The sequence below is a fragment of the Staurois parvus genome, unplaced genomic scaffold (genome assembly GCF_062004578.1).
Source record: "Staurois parvus isolate SC_StPar_1 unplaced genomic scaffold, SC_StPar_1.0 ptg000034l, whole genome shotgun sequence".
Lineage (NCBI taxonomy): Eukaryota > Metazoa > Chordata > Amphibia > Anura > Ranidae > Staurois > Staurois parvus.
Window position 1 is genome coordinate 779,770 of NW_028317830.1, and position 17,871 is coordinate 797,640.

The following is a 17,871-nucleotide window of genomic DNA, read 5'->3' on the forward strand; positions in this document are numbered from 1 at the left end:
CCTGATCCTGGGAGCTTACAATCTCAGAGGGAGGGGCTGATCCTGGGAGTTTACAATCTAAGAGGGAGGGGCTGATCCTGGGAGCTTACAATCTCAGAGGGAGGGGCTGATCCTGGGAGTTTACAATCTAAGAGGGAGGGGCTGATCCTGGGAGTTTACAATCTAAGAGGGAGGGCCTGATCCTGGGAGCTTACAATCTCAGAGGGAGGGGCTGATCCTGGGAGTTTACAATCTAAGAGGGAGGGGCTGATCCTGGGAGCTTACAATCTCAGAGGGAGGGGCTGATCCTGGGAGTTTACAATCTAAGAGGGAGGGGCTGATCCTGGGAGTTTACAATCTAAGAGGGAGGGGCTGATCCTGGGAGTTTGCAATCTAAGAGGGAGGGGCTGATCCTGGGAGCTTACAATCTAAGAGGGAGGGGCTGATCCTGGGAGCTTACAATCTAAGAGGGAGGGGCTGATCCTGGGAGCTTACAATCTAAGAGGGAGGGCCTGATCCAATCTAGGATACACTGGATGATATAAGGGAGGGATTGCAGGGCACTCAGACCTGCAGACATGGGGGCAGTTATTATAGTATAGCTTTTTTGCAGCCCCAGATCCACACTTTTTGTAACTTTTGTCTGCAATAATATGCTATGATCCCTATTTGAAGAGAACACAACAAGAGCCGAGCCCAGCCGTGGATCCTATTTCATGCGAGCGCATCTCTCCCTTCCTACTTTGAATATATTCAAACTCGTGTTCCTATTTCTGTACTCTCCTCTGTAAGTACTAATAAAACCCAAAGAGCCGCCTCCCTGTACAGCACTGACCGGGACAACGCTGGAGGAACGAGTCTTGGAGGAATTACATCGACATAACTGGACTGAATTCTGGAGACCGATCATCGCTCAGCCATGGATCCGATTATCCACTTAGTAAATATTTGGGTTTTCACAGCATTTTTTCTGACGGCGTTTGGTATACTCACCAATTTTTTTATCATATTCACAAGTGTAGGAAATATTCTTCATGGACAAAAGATGAGCACAATAGACAAAATCATGTTCTCTCTAAGCTTCTCCAACATGTGTTTTGGCCTTTTTCTATTAATTGATTTTTTTAATACTTATTTCCCATTTTATTGGGGTGTCTTTGGAGATACTATCATTTCTGAATTAATTATGTATGGACTGAACTCCTCCATGTGGCTGTCCTCCTGTCTCTGCTTCTTCTATTTCATTAAAATTGTCCAGTTCAGATGGAGATTCCTCTCGTGGCTGAAGGAGAAGGTCGATGTCCTGATCCCATGGATGATCCTACTGGTGGAGTTGGCGTCTCTCAGTAATGGCTTCATAAATATAATAGTGAAAATCTTCCAAACACCTTCCAGCAGTTTACATTTGTCATCATTCAACACAACAGAAATGGATTCACAGATTAGTCAGTTGGACATTTTTAACTATGTGAGTTCTTTTGGGTCTCTTGTGCTGGTGATCCTCTTCACTGCTGGTATCTTGGTGTCCCTCAAGCTGCACCTTCATAAAATGAGTAAAACTCTCGGCTCCTCTGGCAATGTCAATAGTAAACCTAAAAGAGCTGTACGAATAATGACGTATCTTTTGGTTTTCTATGTTTTATTATTTGTAATGTCAGTTCTGATGGACTTGCTTCATATTCAGTCATGGTTGTTACTGATCCTCTATGTCATTGCAAAATGCTCCTATAATCCATTCCAGTCTCTTCTGCTGGTTCTAGGAAACCCGAGATACAAGAAAATACTTCGTAATTCTATAGGTTGTTGTCAAAAGATATGTGTAGAGAAAGGTTAAAAACCTACATGGTATATAAAAGAATTATTTTATTGTTTTAGGTGGAATATTCTGGGGCATTGGTCTCCAAACTGTGGCCTGGGGGCCGGATGCGGCCCTTTGCTTGCCTTTATCTGGCCCTTGGGGTGTTATTCCTCCCACTCTTGCAAAACAGTATTCCACCTATTGACACCAACCATTGGGCATAATTGCTACCACTGACACCAAAAATGGGGAACTCTTCCTCCCACTGACACCAACAATTGGGCATAATTGCTACCACTGACACCAAAAATGGGGAACTCTTCCTCCCACTGACACCAACAATTGGGCATATTTCCTACCACTGACACCAAAAATGGGGCACTAGTCCTCTCCTGAATATCAAAGATGGAGCACTGTTTACTCTCACTGACGCCAGCACAGTTTCCACCCCCACTGGCCACCTAAAGCCCCTAAAGTCGGAAGGACAGTAAACTGACCCTTTGTTTAGAAAGTTTGGAGACCCCTGTTCTAGAGCTTTGTTGTAGCTCTTTATCAGAAAACGTTTGCTGAGAAGTCTTTGAATATTCAGGTTTATGGATCCACGAAACGAAGGAATCCTCCCGTTTATGTAATTACAATAATGTCAGAGGATATAAGGATGTCAGCGAGGATTGGCATCATAATAAATGTTACCCATAAATGTGTTGTTACAATGTGTTATACTTCTGAAACGCAGACATTCTACAGCGTGCAGATAATGACATATGTTGGGGCAGGGCAGGCAACCGTCGGAGCGCAGCGGGCCGAAAAAGGTTCTCAAAGAAACTAAAAGTGTGATTGTGAAAGTCAACGTCCCGATCACAGAAAGGGATTCATAAAGTAAATGCTGTGAACTACTTGAGTAACATCCTGCACTTTCATGCCTGAAACCACTGTAACCCTCTGATCCCCCACCTCTGTACCCCCCTACTCTACTGCCCCACCTCTGTACCCCCCTACTCATCTGCCCCACCTCTGTACCCCCCTACGCATCTGCCCCACCTCTGTACCACCCTATTCATCTGCCCCACCTCTGTACCCCCCTACGCATCTGCCCCACCTCTGTACCCCCCTACTCATCTGCCCCACCTCTGTACCCCCCTACTCATCTGCCCCACCTCTGTACCCCCCTACTCTACTGCCCCACCTCTGTACCCCCCTACTCTTCTGCCCCACCACTGTACCTCGCTACTCTTTTGCCCCACCTATGTACCCCCCTGCTCTTCTGCCCCACCTCTGTTCCCCCCTGTTTATCTATCCCACCACTGTAACCCTCTGCTCTTCTGTCCCACCTCTGTACTCCCCAGCTCTTCTGCCCCACCTCTGTACTCCCCTGCTCTTCTGCCCCACCTCTGTACTCCCCGGCTCTTCTGCCCCACCACTGTAATCCTCTGCTCATCTCCCCCCTCTGTTCCCCCCTGTTTATCTGCCCCACCTCTGTACTTCCCTGCTAATCTGCCTCACCTCTGTACTCCCCTGCTAATCTGCTTCACCTCTGTACCCCCCTGCTCATCTGCCCCACCTCTGTACCCCCCTACTCATCTGCCCCACCTCTGTATCCCCCTACTCATCTGCCCCACCTCTGTATCCCCCTACTCATCTGCCCCACCTCTGTACCCCCCTACTCTTCTGCCCCACCACTGTACCTCGCTACTCATCTGCCCCACCTCTGTACCCCCCTGCTCATCTATCGCACCGCTGTAACCCTCTGCTCATCTCCCCCCTCTGTTCCCCCCTGTTTATCCCACCACTGTAACCCTCTGATCATCTGCCACACCTCTGTACCCCCCTACTCATCTGCCCCACCTCTGTACCCCCCTACTCATCTGCCCCACCTCTGTACCCCCCTACTCTTCTGCCCCACCTCTGTACTCCCCTGCTCGTCTATCACACCACTGTAACCCTCCGCTCATCTCCCCCACATCTGTTACCCCTGTTTATCTATCCCACCACTGTAACCCTCTGCTCTTCTGCCCCACCTCTGTACTCCCCGGCTCTTCTGCCCCACCTCTGTGCTCCCCGGCTCATCTGCCCCACCTGTGTACTCCCCTGCTCATCTGCCCCACCTCTGTACTCCCCTATTCTTCTGCCCCACCTCTGTACTCCCCGGCTCATCTGCCCTACCTCTGTACTCCCCTACTCTTCTGCCCCACCTCTATACTCCACTGCTCGTCTATCCCACCACTGTAATCCTCTGCTCATCTCCCCCCTCTGTTCCCCCCTGTTTATCTGCCCCACCTCTGTACTCCCCGGCTCTTCTGCCCCACCTCTGTACTCCCCTGCTCATCTGCCCCACCTCTGTACTCCCCTGCTCATCTATCGCACCTCTGTAACCTTCTGCTCATCTCCCCCACCTCTGTTCCCCATGTTTATCTATCCCACCACTGTAACCCTCTACTCTTCTGCCCCACCTCTGTGCTCCCCTGCTCTTCTGCTTCACCTCTGTGCTCCCCTGCTCTTCTGCTTCACCTCTGTACTCCCCTGGTCTTCTGCCCCACCTCTGTGCTCCCCTGCTCTTCTGCTTCACCTCTGTACTCCCCTGGTCTTCTGCCCCACCTCTGTACTCCCCTGCTCTTCCGCCCAACCACTGTAACTCCCTGCTCATCTGTTCCACCAATGTAGCACCTCTACTATCTTTCCCATCTCTGTAAACCCCTTCTCATCTCTCCCATAACTGTACCTTCTGCACATCTGCCCCACTGCTGTACTCCCCGGCTCTTCTGTCCCTCCGCTGAACCCCCTTCTCATCTGTTCTAACACTGAACCCAGCCGGTCATCTGCCTCACCACTGTACCTCTGCACATCTCCCCCACCATTGTACCCCCTGATTATCAGCTCCACCACTGTAACCCCCTGCTCTACTGTTCCACCACTGAAACCCCTTCTCATCTCTCCTAGCACTGTACCTTCTGCTCATCTGCTCCACCACTGTAACTCTCTGATCTTCTATCCCATTGCTGAACCCCTATGCATCTCTCCAACCACTGAACCCCCTGCACATCTGCCCCAACATTGTACCCCCCTGCTCTTCTGTTTCATCCCTGAACCCATTGGTGTACTTAGGTTTTGTGCTGCCCTAGGCAACACAAAAATCATCTGCCCCCACGAACATCGACCAACAACCCCCTCTCCCCTTCCCGTGGAGAGAGCTTGACATTGTCCAACATCACCCCTGCCCCCCACCTGGGAGAGCCTTCCACTACCCCTCCCCCCTCAGGCTCTACATACACCATCAAGCAGCCCGCATCCTCTCTTGGATCCCACCTGGTTCCCATGGAGCACGTGTCCCTTCTTTCATCTTCTGGGGGAGGTGCTGCCCCACTGAAAAATGCCACCCTAGGAAAGTGCCTTGTTTGCCTTGTGGTAAATATGCCCCTGCCTGAACCCCCTTCTCATCTGCCCCACTGTTGTAACCCTTCAATTCATCTGCCCTATCGCTGTACCCCTCGGCTCATCTGCCGTATCGCGGTACCCCTCGGCTCATCTGCCCTATCGCTGTAACCCTCAGCTCATCTGCCCTATCGCTGTACCCTCTTCTCATCTGCCCTATCGCGGTACCCCTCGGCTCATCTGCCGTATCGCGGTACCCCTCGGCTCATCTGCCGTATCGCGGTACCCCTCGGCTCATCTGCCCTATCGCTGTACCCTCTTCTCATCTGCCCTATCGCTGTACCCTCTTCTCATCTGCCCTATCGCTGTACCCCTCGGCTCATCTGCCCTATCGCTGTACCCCTCGGCTCATCTGCCCTATCGCTGTACCCCTCGGCTCATCTGCCGTATCGCTGTACCCCTCGGCTCATCTGCCCTATTGCTGTACCCCTCGGCTCATCTGCCCTATCGCTGTACCCTCTTCTCATCTGCCCTATCGCTGTACCCTCTTCTCATCTGCCCTATCGCTGTACCCTCTTCTCATCTGCCCTATCGCTGTACCCCTCTTCTCATCTGCCCTATCGCTGTACCCCTCTTCTCATCTGCCCTATCGCTGTACCCTCTTCTCATCTGCCCTATCGCTGTACCCTCTTCTCATCTGCCCTATCGCTGTACCCTCTTCTCATCTGCCATATCGCTGTACCCTCTTCTCATCTGCCCTATCGCGGTACCCCTCTTCTCATCTGCCCTATCGCTGTACCCCTCTTCTCATCTGCCCTATCGCTGTACCCCTCTTCTCATCTGCCCTGTCGCTGTACCCCTCTGCTCATCTGCCCTATCGCTGTACCCCTCTTCTCATCTGCCCTATCGCTGTACCCCTCGGCTCATCTGCCCTATCGCGGTACCCCTCGGCTCATCTGCCCTATCGCTGTACCCCTCGGCTCATCTGCCCTATCGCGGTACCCCTCGGCTCATCTGCCCTATTGCTGTACCCCTCAGCTCATCTGCCCTACCGCTGTACCCCTCGGCTCATCTGCCCTATCGCTGTACCCCTCTTCTCATCTGCCCTATCGCTGTACCCTCTTCTCATCTGCCCTATCGCTGTACCCCTCGGCTCATCTGCCCCACCGCTGTACCCCTCTTCTCATCTGCCCCACCGCTGTACCCCTCGGCTCATCTGCCCTATCGCTGTACCCCTCGGCTCATCTGCCCTATCGCTGTAACCCTCGGCTCATCTGCCCTATCGCTGTACCCCTCTTCTCATCTGCCCTATCGCTGTACCCCTCGGCTCATCTGCCCTATCGCTGTACCCCTCTTCTCATCTGCCCTATCGCTGTACCCCTCGGCTCATCTGCCCTATCGCTGTACCCCTCTTCTCATCTGCCCTATCGCTGTACCCTCTTCTCATCTGCCGTATCGCTGTACCCTCTTCTCATCTGCCCTATCGCTGTAACCCTCTGCTCATCTGCCCTATCGCTGTACCCCTCTTCTCATCTGCCCTATCGCTGTACCCCTCTGCTCATCTGCCCTATCGCTGTACCCCTCTTCTCATCTGCCCTATCGCTGTACCCCTCTTCTCATCTGCCCTATCGCTGTACCCCTCTTCTCATCTGCCCTATCGCTGTACCCCTCTTCTCATCTGCCCTATCGCTGTACCCCTCTTCTCATCTGCCCTATCGCTGTACCCCTCGGCTCATCTGCCCTATCGCTGTACCCCTCTTCTCATCTGCCCTATCGCTGTACCCCTCTTCTCATCTGCCCTATCGCTGTACCCCTCTTCTCATCTGCCCTATCGCTGTACCCCTCTTCTCATCTGCCCTATCGCTGTACCCCTCTTCTCATCTGCCCTATCGCTGGACCCTCTTCTCATCTGTGATATGCAGAGCAGTGCAGGGAAGCAGAGATGAGACATGGCTACCTGTCCTGGTACACTCATCCCCACTGACCCGCCTCTCACATCCAGCCCAGGTACTTCTAAAACAGATGCTCAGTGATGAGCTCAGGTCAGGGGCAATTGTGGAAAGCAGTGGGCCTGTGTGCAACATCATAAGCTGGGCTCTCCAAGCTGAGAAAAAGTGCAGCGCAGTGCGTGCCGCAGCTACAATTAGGTGGGATTTTTTTTAACACTGACCGTGGCTTAAAGGGACGCAGAGTGCAGGAGTTCAATAGTAAGTGACCGAAAGGTTCAGGAGTAAGTGAGGCAGAGTTCAGGGTTCAGGAGTAAGTGAGGCAGAGTTCAGGGGTCAGGAGTAAGTGAGGCAGAGTTCAGGGGTCAGGAGTAAGTGAGGCAGAGTTCAGGGGTCAGGAGTAAGTGAGGCAGAGTTCAGGGGTCAGGAGTAAGTGAGGCAGAGTTCAGGGGTCAGGAGTAAGTGAACAGAGTTCAGGGGTCAGGAATGAGGCAGAGTTTAGGGGTCAGAAGTGAGGCAGAGTTTAGGGGTCAGAAGTGAGGCAGAGTTTAGGGGTCAGACGTGAGGCAGAGTTCAGGCATCAGGAGTAAGTGAGGCAGAGTTCAGGGGTCAGGAGAAAGTGAGGCAGAGTTCAGAGGTCAGGAGCAAGGCAGAGATCAAGAATCAGGAGCAAGGCAAAGTTTAGGGGTCAGAAGTGAGGCAGAGTTTAGGGGTTGGGAGTTTGTGATGCAGAGGTTAGTAGAAGTAGACAATGCAGATCTGAGGGGTCAGTAGTAAGTGACACATATACACACATCATTTTATTTACATATATATTGTGATGGAATACCCAAGACTAGACAAGATGAGCTTAGATGCCAAGCTGGAACTAACTTTACTGATCAGAAATACAGTTTGTATACACTCGAGAAATAGAGGCAGTGCCCACAATAAAACAAATATTACACATTGAGATAAACATCCCACACTGATTAGATAAGGAGGTGAAGCTGACAGTCTAATCCTATCATGTACAGGTGAAACTGGAAAAATGAGAATTGTGGATTTGGGGTTTTCATGAGCTGTAAGCCATAATCATCACAATGATGACAAATCACGGCTTGAACTATCTTGCTTTGCATGGAATGAGTCTATCTCATATATTAGTTTCACCTTTTACGTTGCTGCACTGAAATCAATCAACTTTTGCACCATATTCTAATTTTTTGAGTTTCACCTGTATAAGTGCAGGTGGCAGGACCAGGGTCTGAATCTGCAACCTCTCCTTTGTCTGGTGGTGTCTATTTTTGCTGAGCCTCCTGGGATACTGGACAGCTCCATAGATGATTTCTTGAACAGTCTTGCCTTGACCCTTGTGTCCATTGAACTATTTGCTCCTTGCATGGAATTCCTATTTTAGCCATTAATTACCACTCATTATTGACCTTTGGTTTGTTCTTTGACTACGCTTCTGTTTTATCCCAACCTGCAGCCACTTGTCATCAATCTTTGGCTTGCTCCTTGACTACGCTTCTTTTTGATCCCAACCTGCAACCACTTGTTACCAACCTTTGACTTGTTCCTTGACTATGCTTCTGTCTGATCCCAACCTGCAACCACTTGTCATCAATCTTCGGGTTTTTCCTTGACTACGCTTCTGCTTGATGCCTACCTGCTATATCTGCTTGCTCACCTCCTGGTGAGGAGACCCTGAGGACCTCAGCTGGTACTAACATGCAGCAAAATCCATCTCCATCATGAGGAGCTCTTATGAATATCAGTTAGTGCTTAGACCCCGTACCTCGGGAGAGCCTGTGTCATATGCCAGGGTCACCTGCTTCTGTACGTATTCTTCTGGTCAGTGGGAGTCTTGCTTCTGCTATAGCTACTGGTATCTGAGCCCGACCCTTGACTGTGGAAGCAGGCAACCTGTTACTACAGTCTTCTGCCTGGACTTCAAACAGCTTATGAAGAGGTAAGTACAGAATTGCTGGTGGAGGAACCCACCTAGGGTGGGGGGCTGGGTAACTTTTGGTATAAATGTGTATATATACTTTAAAGTTTTTTGGTATGGGGGGGGGGGGGGGCAATGCTTATAATCTCTGTCAGCTTTTTACAATATGTGTCCTATTTTGAAGCTTTCTCATCACTTTCTCTCCTATACACACAACATGAAATTAGAGGAAAGCTCACCCAAAGTGGGGTACACCCCCTCTTAGACACCAGAACAGGTGTGCCCATTGGAAGATTTCTCCTCTATTCCTCCTCTGCTGACAACTTCAAATTTAGGATTTTCTCATCACTTTCAGCCCCAGTGACAATGATGCCGCAACAAATTGGAAAGATGAATTACCCCAGTGAGAAACACAGACAGCAATTAATACCTGACAGGAGATATAACCCTTCCACACTGCATACAAAGCTAAAAACTTTGCCTTTAGAAACATTTTAAGTTGATCACTATCGCGCTAATTTATATAAAGAACAGAAAGTTTATTGAAATTAGAAATGTTTAAACATTGAGGTTCAAAATCCTCTACAGTTTATGTCTCTGTGTTCCTCCAGCTTCTGGTCCAGAATCTTCTCAGAATGATCCTTCTCAGCTTGTTGCTGGCCTGGAAGATGACAGCAACCTCCATCAATGGACATATTAATCTTAAATTCCAACTGACTGCAGGTATTGACACTGAGAGCTTTGTATATTTTCGTAGAAACACAATCACCTGGTCCCAGCGAGAATCGCAAAATTTACCCCTAATTACTCGCCCAACTGTTTTAGAGGCTGCACAGACTTAGGGACGCACTACCATATGTGGTGGGATTGCCCAGTGGCCCGGGTCTTTTGGGATGAAATTTTCACCATACTATCTACACTTAGCGCTATCACTTTAAGACCTGATCCAACAACAGCCCTACTCAATCAGTGCCCCCCTGGCGTCTCCAACTCGCAATTCAAGCTCCTTATGCAAGTTACAACAGCGGCTAAGCAGGTTCCTGGAAATCCCCCACCCTTAGTGTTGCTGCCGTCAAATCCAGAATAACACAAGCCATGATACATGCAAAGGTGGAAGCCACAATTCTTGACACGATCCCTAAATTTTTGCACATATGGAACCCCTGGGTAGAGCGCTTCCTCCCGCCTAACTTTGATGAATCACTCCTTCTCCCCTGATTTCTATATTGTGCGCCCAGAATACTGTCAATAGTCCTTCGTGGGCAACTCATGGAGTCTGCTGTAAACTAGCTGATTGTTTATGGAAGTCATCGTTATTGTTTTTTTTTCCCATACCCTCCCTTCCTCCCCCGTCTGATCCCCCTCCAAACTTCCCCCTACTTCTTAAATGCACTTAAGAGACGTTACTTGGATTGGCTGGGATGATAATGTCATCTATTGCCGACTCTTATGTTCTTGCTTTTGCTTGCATTGTATAGACATCTGTAATGTGATCCTCATTCATTTTTCTTCAATGTCCTATAGCCTCTTCAATGTCCACTGTATATATACAATGTCTCCTTGATTGTGTTGTTAAAGTTTTCTCTTTTGTTAATAAAAATGTTTGAACAAGAAACACAATCACCTGCGACATGAAGAAGAATGTGAAGATGAGAAGCAAGAAGAAGATTGTCCTCAGTGCCGTGACATGAGCCTGAAGATTTGGACGTGTTGATCCAGAGTCGTTATTCTTCACCCTCCAGACGTGTCTGAGCAGAAAGGAGGAAGTGAGGACCAGGCACAGGAGACTAAGGCAGAATGGAAGAACGACACCTAGGAGAGTCTCCGGCACACAATAGGAAAGACTGACATGGAACCAGGAATCATATGATTCTGTGCTGTTCTCAGAAGGCTGGATACTTTCTACATATAAAGCCAAAATGGCTGGGACACACACAATGGATATTCCAAGTGTCAGGAATAGAAGTTGACTCAGGAAATTGGACACAATTCTCTTTAACCAGATGAAGAACCCATAACTAAGATTGGTGATGCTGGTACAGTAATGAGCCGAGAGTCAATCAGAAGCTGTAATAGATTAGATAATAAATGTTTTTCACAAATGTATAAACTTCTCCAGTGTATAAGACTGAAGGAGAAAAGATAAAGAGCATTCCCTGTAGACTCAATAAATACTGGAGGAGAATATTCACCATTCCCTTCCCCAGAAAGATCCCATCGGTGGGACTCAACTTTTCTTTCTTCTGATGCTGTCCAGGTTACCCATCACAATACAAGTGTTAGGAGGTATTCCCAAGATGAGTCCCAAGACTGAAGAGACTAAATCGGATAAGAAGAACGGAGACAACATGTTCAGTGAGCTCCAGACAGAGATGACGGGACACATCCAGTGACAGCAGACAGAGTGATGGATTTAGAATCTGAATTATGGAAATATTCTTCAGAGATCCGTCTCATGACTGACTTTGCATAAATGTGATGGATTTCATTTCAATAACGACATTTAAAGTACGGAACACACCGAGTAACACAATCTCTGAGCCATTTACATTATACCGAGGTACTTAACCACTTCAGGACTGGGGGCTGTTTGTCTCCTATGATCTCCTTCATAAAGAATTATCTATAAAATACATTTTTATAATTTTTTTTTTCTTTTTAAACACATCCTTAAGTAACAGGACATAGAAGATGAAACCAACATGAAAACAAACTGTTTTCATTAGGTCTTATATAGAATCATATTTATAATAGGTTTTTAACCTATTAAGAAGTTTGCTTCAGCCCCATCTAGAATGGAACAAGTCTGGGACTTGCAATTACAGGGACACCACAATGTACCCTTCATATGGTCAGTTATCTGGTACTAGAGACTGCACACTGATGATTTCAACTTGATTCAGCCACAAGCCACCTGCAGTGTGTTCCCGCCCAGGAACCACCCCCTCCCATTTCACTCAATGGGCTTAATTGTTTTTTTTAAATCGGATACCATTTATTTAATTTTCAGTCTATGTAAACCAACTATACAGTGGCAAAGACTTAGCTTTTTCCCCAAGCAGCGCCCCTTAGTCCAGGGGTGTTCAACCCTATTCCCAAAGCAGCACCCGTTAGTCCAGGGGTGTTCAATCCTATTCCCAAAGCAGCACCCGTTAGTCCAGGGGTGTTCAATCCTATTCCCAAAGCAGCACCCATTTGTCCAGGGGTGCTCAATCTTTTGAAGAGTGAGGGCCAGTTAAGTGATTTGGTAACCAGTCGTGGGCCACAATAAGCAATTGGATTTTACTGCCCCCTAAACTGCAAATGTAAATGAGCCCTTACTGTCCTAAGCACCCTATAAGGCTGTTTTCCCATGTCTGCACTGCTGGTTACCCACCCCACAGACGCAGTGCAGCTGTGGTTTTCCTTCAGGTTAGCTACACTGAACCATAGACCTCTATTACATCTTGAGTGTGTGGTGCACCTTCCTGCTTTCAAGAGTCTTGGAGCACTTAGAAAGTGCACTGAACCCCCAGGATATAATAGAAGGCTATGGCTCAGTGCAGCTCATCCACATGAAAGCCTAATAATCCTTTTTTTTTAAGTCCTAATATGCCTATTGCAAAAGTGCAGGGTATATGATGTTTAACAGTCTGACCTTTTCCTCTTCCACTTTCTTCTGGCATCATTCAGAAAGATCTCAGGTGAACTGCACTTGGTATCTTTCCACCTGGAACAGGAGCCGGCGCTACAGAGGAAGCATCTGCTTATGCGGCTCTTGCTCTCTCCATGGCCGCCTGCTTCCTCCGCTGCCAAAGGCATCTCCATGCTCTCTGATGGTCTGGGATGGTGGGTCGGCAACCCCTTGCTGACCCAGCATCCCAGAGAATGGGAATGTGCTTTCCTGGTGTGAGGTCACGAGCCAAATTAGAGGGCTCCGTGAGCCACATGTGGCCCGTGGGCCAAGGGTTGAGAACCCCTGCCTTAGTTCTTTCTTACCTAATGGAGGGTTCTACCATAATATAACAAACTGGAATAACCTGGGAACAACAGCAACACAGCCACAAATTGGTGGGACACGTAAAATTACAGAGAGTGGTCAGCGCATGCTGAAGCGAACTGTGCGCAGAATTCACCAACTGTCTGCAGAGTCAATAGCTAAAGACCTCCAAACTTGATGTGGCCTTCAGATTAGCAGAACAGTGCATAGAGAGCTTCATGGAATGGGTTTCCATGGCCGAGCAGCTGCATCCAAGCCTTCCATCACCAAGTGCAATGCAAAGCGTTGGATGCCGTGATGTAAAGCACTGGATTCTAGAGCAGTGGAGGCATGGTCTCTGGAGGGACCAATCATGCTTCTCTGTCTGGCAATCCGATGGACGTGTCTGGGTTTGTTGGTTACCAGGAGAACGGTACTTGCTTGACTGCATTATGCCAAATGTAAAGTTTAGTGGAGGGGGGATTATGATGTGGAGTTTTTCTTCAGGGTTTGGGCTTCTCCTCTTAGTTCCAGTGAAGGAAACTCTTAAGATGTCAGCATACCAAGACATTTTGGACAATTTCATGCTCCCACCTTTGTGGGAGGAGTTTGGGAATGGCCCCTTCCTGTTCCAGCATGACTGCGCACCAGTGCACAAAGCAAGGTCCATAAAGACATGAAGGAGCCAGTTTGGGGTGGAGGAACTTGACTGGCAGCACAGAGTCCTGACCTCAACCCCATAGAACACCTTTGGGATGAATTAGAGCGGAGACTGCGAGCCAGGCCTCCTCCCCCGACATCCGTGCCTGACCTGACAAATGTGCTTCTGGAAGAATGGTCCAACCTTCCCATAGACACCCTCCTAAACCTTGTGGATGGCCTTCCCAGAAGAGTTGAAGCTGTTATAGCTGCAAAGGGCGGGGCCAACTCAATATTGAACCCTGGGAGGCCATTAAAGGTCATATGCGTGGAAAGGCAGGTGGTCCAATACTTTTGGCAATATAGTGTGTATTTTGTAATAGTGCCTCTTTCTTGGTATACAATGTTTTTTCAGATGCTTGTACTTTATTAGGTTCTGTAATCCAATCACATATAGATGGAGGATTATGAAACCATTGTAATATTATTACTCTACGTGCTACAAAGAGAGACCTCTGCACTGCCGTGAGAGGAGGGTTATCTAATCCAAGAGTATCAATGTAGCCAAAGTTGTGAGTAAGTGGGGTATTACTAATGAATATATGATATACCACATTTATTTTAGATATTACATCATTCCAGCATTTTACAAATTTTGGGCTGACCCCTCTCTGTCATTTCCACAATAGATGAACCAGATCACCCGATTCCATAACACATTTAGTACATTTTGCAGAATCCCTCCATTCAATAGAATAAAGCAGTGGTGGTGAACCTATGGCATGTGTGCTGCTGTGTTGGCATGCTAGTCGCCCCAGCATCCCCCAAACAGCTGAGCATTGGATCGGTGCCCATAGGAGCCAATGCGCATGCTCAGAAAGGAGTAGTGACACCAGTTGATGACGTCACGAGCCGCAACTCGTCTGGTCAGTGCGCTGCCAAGAAAATTGGCAAAAATTGTGCTGGTGATCAGTGGAACATTGTCCCTTGTGCTGGTGGTCAGTGGAACTTTGCTCCCTTGTGCTGGTGATCAGTGGAACATTGCCCCCTTGTGCTGGTGGTCAGTGGAACATTGTCCCCTTGTCCTGGTGGTCAGTGGAACATTGTCCCCTTGTCCTGGTGGTCAGTGGAACATTGTCCCCTTGTCCTGGTGGTCAGTGGAACATTGTCCCCTTGTCCTGGTGATCAGTGGAACATTGCCCCCTTGTGCTGGTGATCAGTGGAACATTGCCCCCTTGTGCTGGTGATCAGTGGAACATTGTCCCCTTGTGCTGGTGATCAGTGGAACATTGCCCCCTTGTCCTGGTGGTCAATGGGACTTTGCCCCTCTGTGCTGATGGTCAATGGAACTTTGCCCCCTTGTCCTGGTGATCAGTGCAACATTGCCCCCTTGTGCTGGTGATCAATGGAACATTTCCCCCTTGTGCTGGTGATCAGTGGAACATTGCCCCCTTGTCCTAGTGGTCAATGTAACTTTGCCCCTCTGTCCTGATGGTCAGTGGAACTTTGCCCCCTTGTCCTGGTGATCAGTGGAACATTGCCCCCTTGTGCTGGTGATCAGTGGAACATTGCCCCCTTGTGCTGGTGATCAGTGGAACATTGCCCCCTTGTGCTGGTGATCAGTGGAACATTGCCCCCTTGTGCTGGTGATCAGTGGAACATTGCACCCTTGTGCTGGTGATCAGTGGAACATTGCCCCCTTGTGCTGGTGATCAATGGAACTTTGCTCCCTTGTGCTGGTGGTCAGTGGAACTTTCCCCCCTTGTGCTGGTGATCAGTGGAACATTGCCCCTTGTCCTGATGGTCAATGGAACTTTGCCCCTCTGTCCTGGTGGTCAGTGGAACTTTGCCCCCTTGTCCTGATTATTAGTGGAACTTTGCCCCCTTGTGCTGGTTGTCAGTATTCAGGTTTAATTTCAGTGTTGGCACTTTGTGATAAAGAAGTGGGTTTGGCAGTGCAGTTTGGGCACTCAGTCTCTTAAAGGTTTGCCATCACTGGAATAGAGGAATGCTGGTGTTCTATATTCTGGGTGAAGGATAAAGAATTGTATTAGTCTATGTGAAGGGGAAAGAGAAACAGATAGAAAGTTATTAAGCACTTCCTCCCGTATCTCCCCTGACATATCACCCCAAAGGGCTTGATTGTAAACATGGGGTTGGCCAAAGGGGAGTCATTTATGCACGTTAACCCCTTGCCTACCGGGCACTTATACCCCCTTCCTTAACAGGCCAATTTTCAGCTTTCAGCGCTGCCGCACTTTGATTGACAATTGCGCGGTCATGCAACATTGTACCCATATGAAATTTTGATCATTTTTTTCTCACAAATAGAGCTTTCTTTTGGTGGTATTTAATCCCCGTTGGGCACTTTACTTTTTGCGCTATAAATTAAAAAAGTGCAAAAAATTAAAAAAAAAAAAAAAAGTTTCTTTGTTTCTATTATAAAATTTTTCAAACAGGTATTTTTTCTCCTTCACTGATGTGCGTTGATGAGGCAGCACTGATGGGCACTGATAGGCGGCACTGATGGGCACTGATAGGCAGCACTAAAGGGCACTGATAGGCAGTACTAATGAGGTGGCACGGATAGGCGGCACTGATAGGCAGCACTAATGAGGTGTCACGGATAGGCGGCACTAATATGCAGCACTGATAGGTGACACTGATGATGGGTACTGATAGATGGCACTGACTGGCATCACTGCTGGGCACTGACTGGCGGCACTGACTGGCACAACCGCTGGGCACTGACTGGTGGCACTGACTGGCACAACCGCTGGGCACTGACTGGCAGCACTGCTGGGCTGCACTGGTGGGTGGCACTGGTGGGCGGCACTGGTGGGTGGGCACAGGTGGGTGGCACTGGTGGGCACAGGTGGGTGGGCACAGGTGGGTGGCACTGCTGGGCACAGGTAGGTGGCACTTCTGGGCACAGGTGGGTGACACTGCAGAGTGGCACAGGTGGGTGACACTGCAGAGTGGCACAGGTGGGTGCACTGCTGGGCACAGGTGGGCGGAGCTAGTGGGCGCACTGCTGGGCACAGGTGGGCGGAACTTGTGGGTGGCACTGCTGGGCACCGATCATCAGGGCACTGATCATCAGTGCCGATCCCCGCTCTGACAACTGCCGGTTCTCCGCAGTACTTTCCTCACGATCTGACAGCGTGAGGAAAGTGCAGCCGAGAACCGGCACTTGCATTTCCCTCTGATTTCCCTTGGACACCGCTGATCACGTGGTAAAAGGCCGGTATGATCGGCCTTTTACCACATCTCGTGATCAGCTGTGTCCGTAGGACACAGCGATCACGGAGATCGCCGGGTGCGCCCCCCCTGGGGCGCGCAGGAGAGCGCGTTCTGGGGCGACGTCATATGACGTCCACCCAGAACTGGCCGGCCGCAGTGAAGCCGTCATTCGGCTATCTGCGGTCGGCTACTAGTTAATTTATTAACCAAAACATTGGAAACTACCATAGGCTTCATACATGTTGTGCTTTCTAACACAAGAGCATGCCCAAACTCCCTCGCTGACCCAGCTAAAGAAAGATGGACATTATCCAGCACAAGCCTGAACATGAAAGTGTCTACAACTTTATATGTTGGTCAGCTTGGTCATCGTATGGTGAGCTAAAATAACTTTTGTGCAAGAAATATAGACATATCCATGTAATAATAATAAATTACATAAATACATGACCCCATAGTCTGTACAGAAGAGTACCCACACCAACATGTACCCTCACTGACCACTTTATTAGGTCCACCTGTTCAATAGCTTGGTAACATAAATTGCTAAGAAAGAAAAGATCCAGTGAGCGCAAGTTGTGTGGAGGAAAATGCCATGTTGAGGTCAACAGTAACTCATAGAAATATGGACCAAAATCTCTGAGGAATGTTTCCAACACCTTGTTGAATCTATGACACGAAGAATGAAGGCAGTTCTGAAGGCAAAAGGGGGACAAACCGGGTACTAGCAAGGTGGAGCTCATAAAGTGGCCAGTGAGTGTATTCCCCTTAACAGCAAAATATTCCTAATAAGATACCATTGTACAGGAGATGCTGGAAACTGCAGGTCAGTCAGCCTAACACCAATAGTATGTACATTATTGGAAGGGACACTATCTAAGGATTTGCTGATGAAAAGGGAATTATTAGTAGTATTCAGCATTTATTCATGAATAATCATTCCATCCAGTCTAGAGATGTAAAATTTCTGGAAATTCTGAAGCCATGGTAAAAATAAAAACAAAAC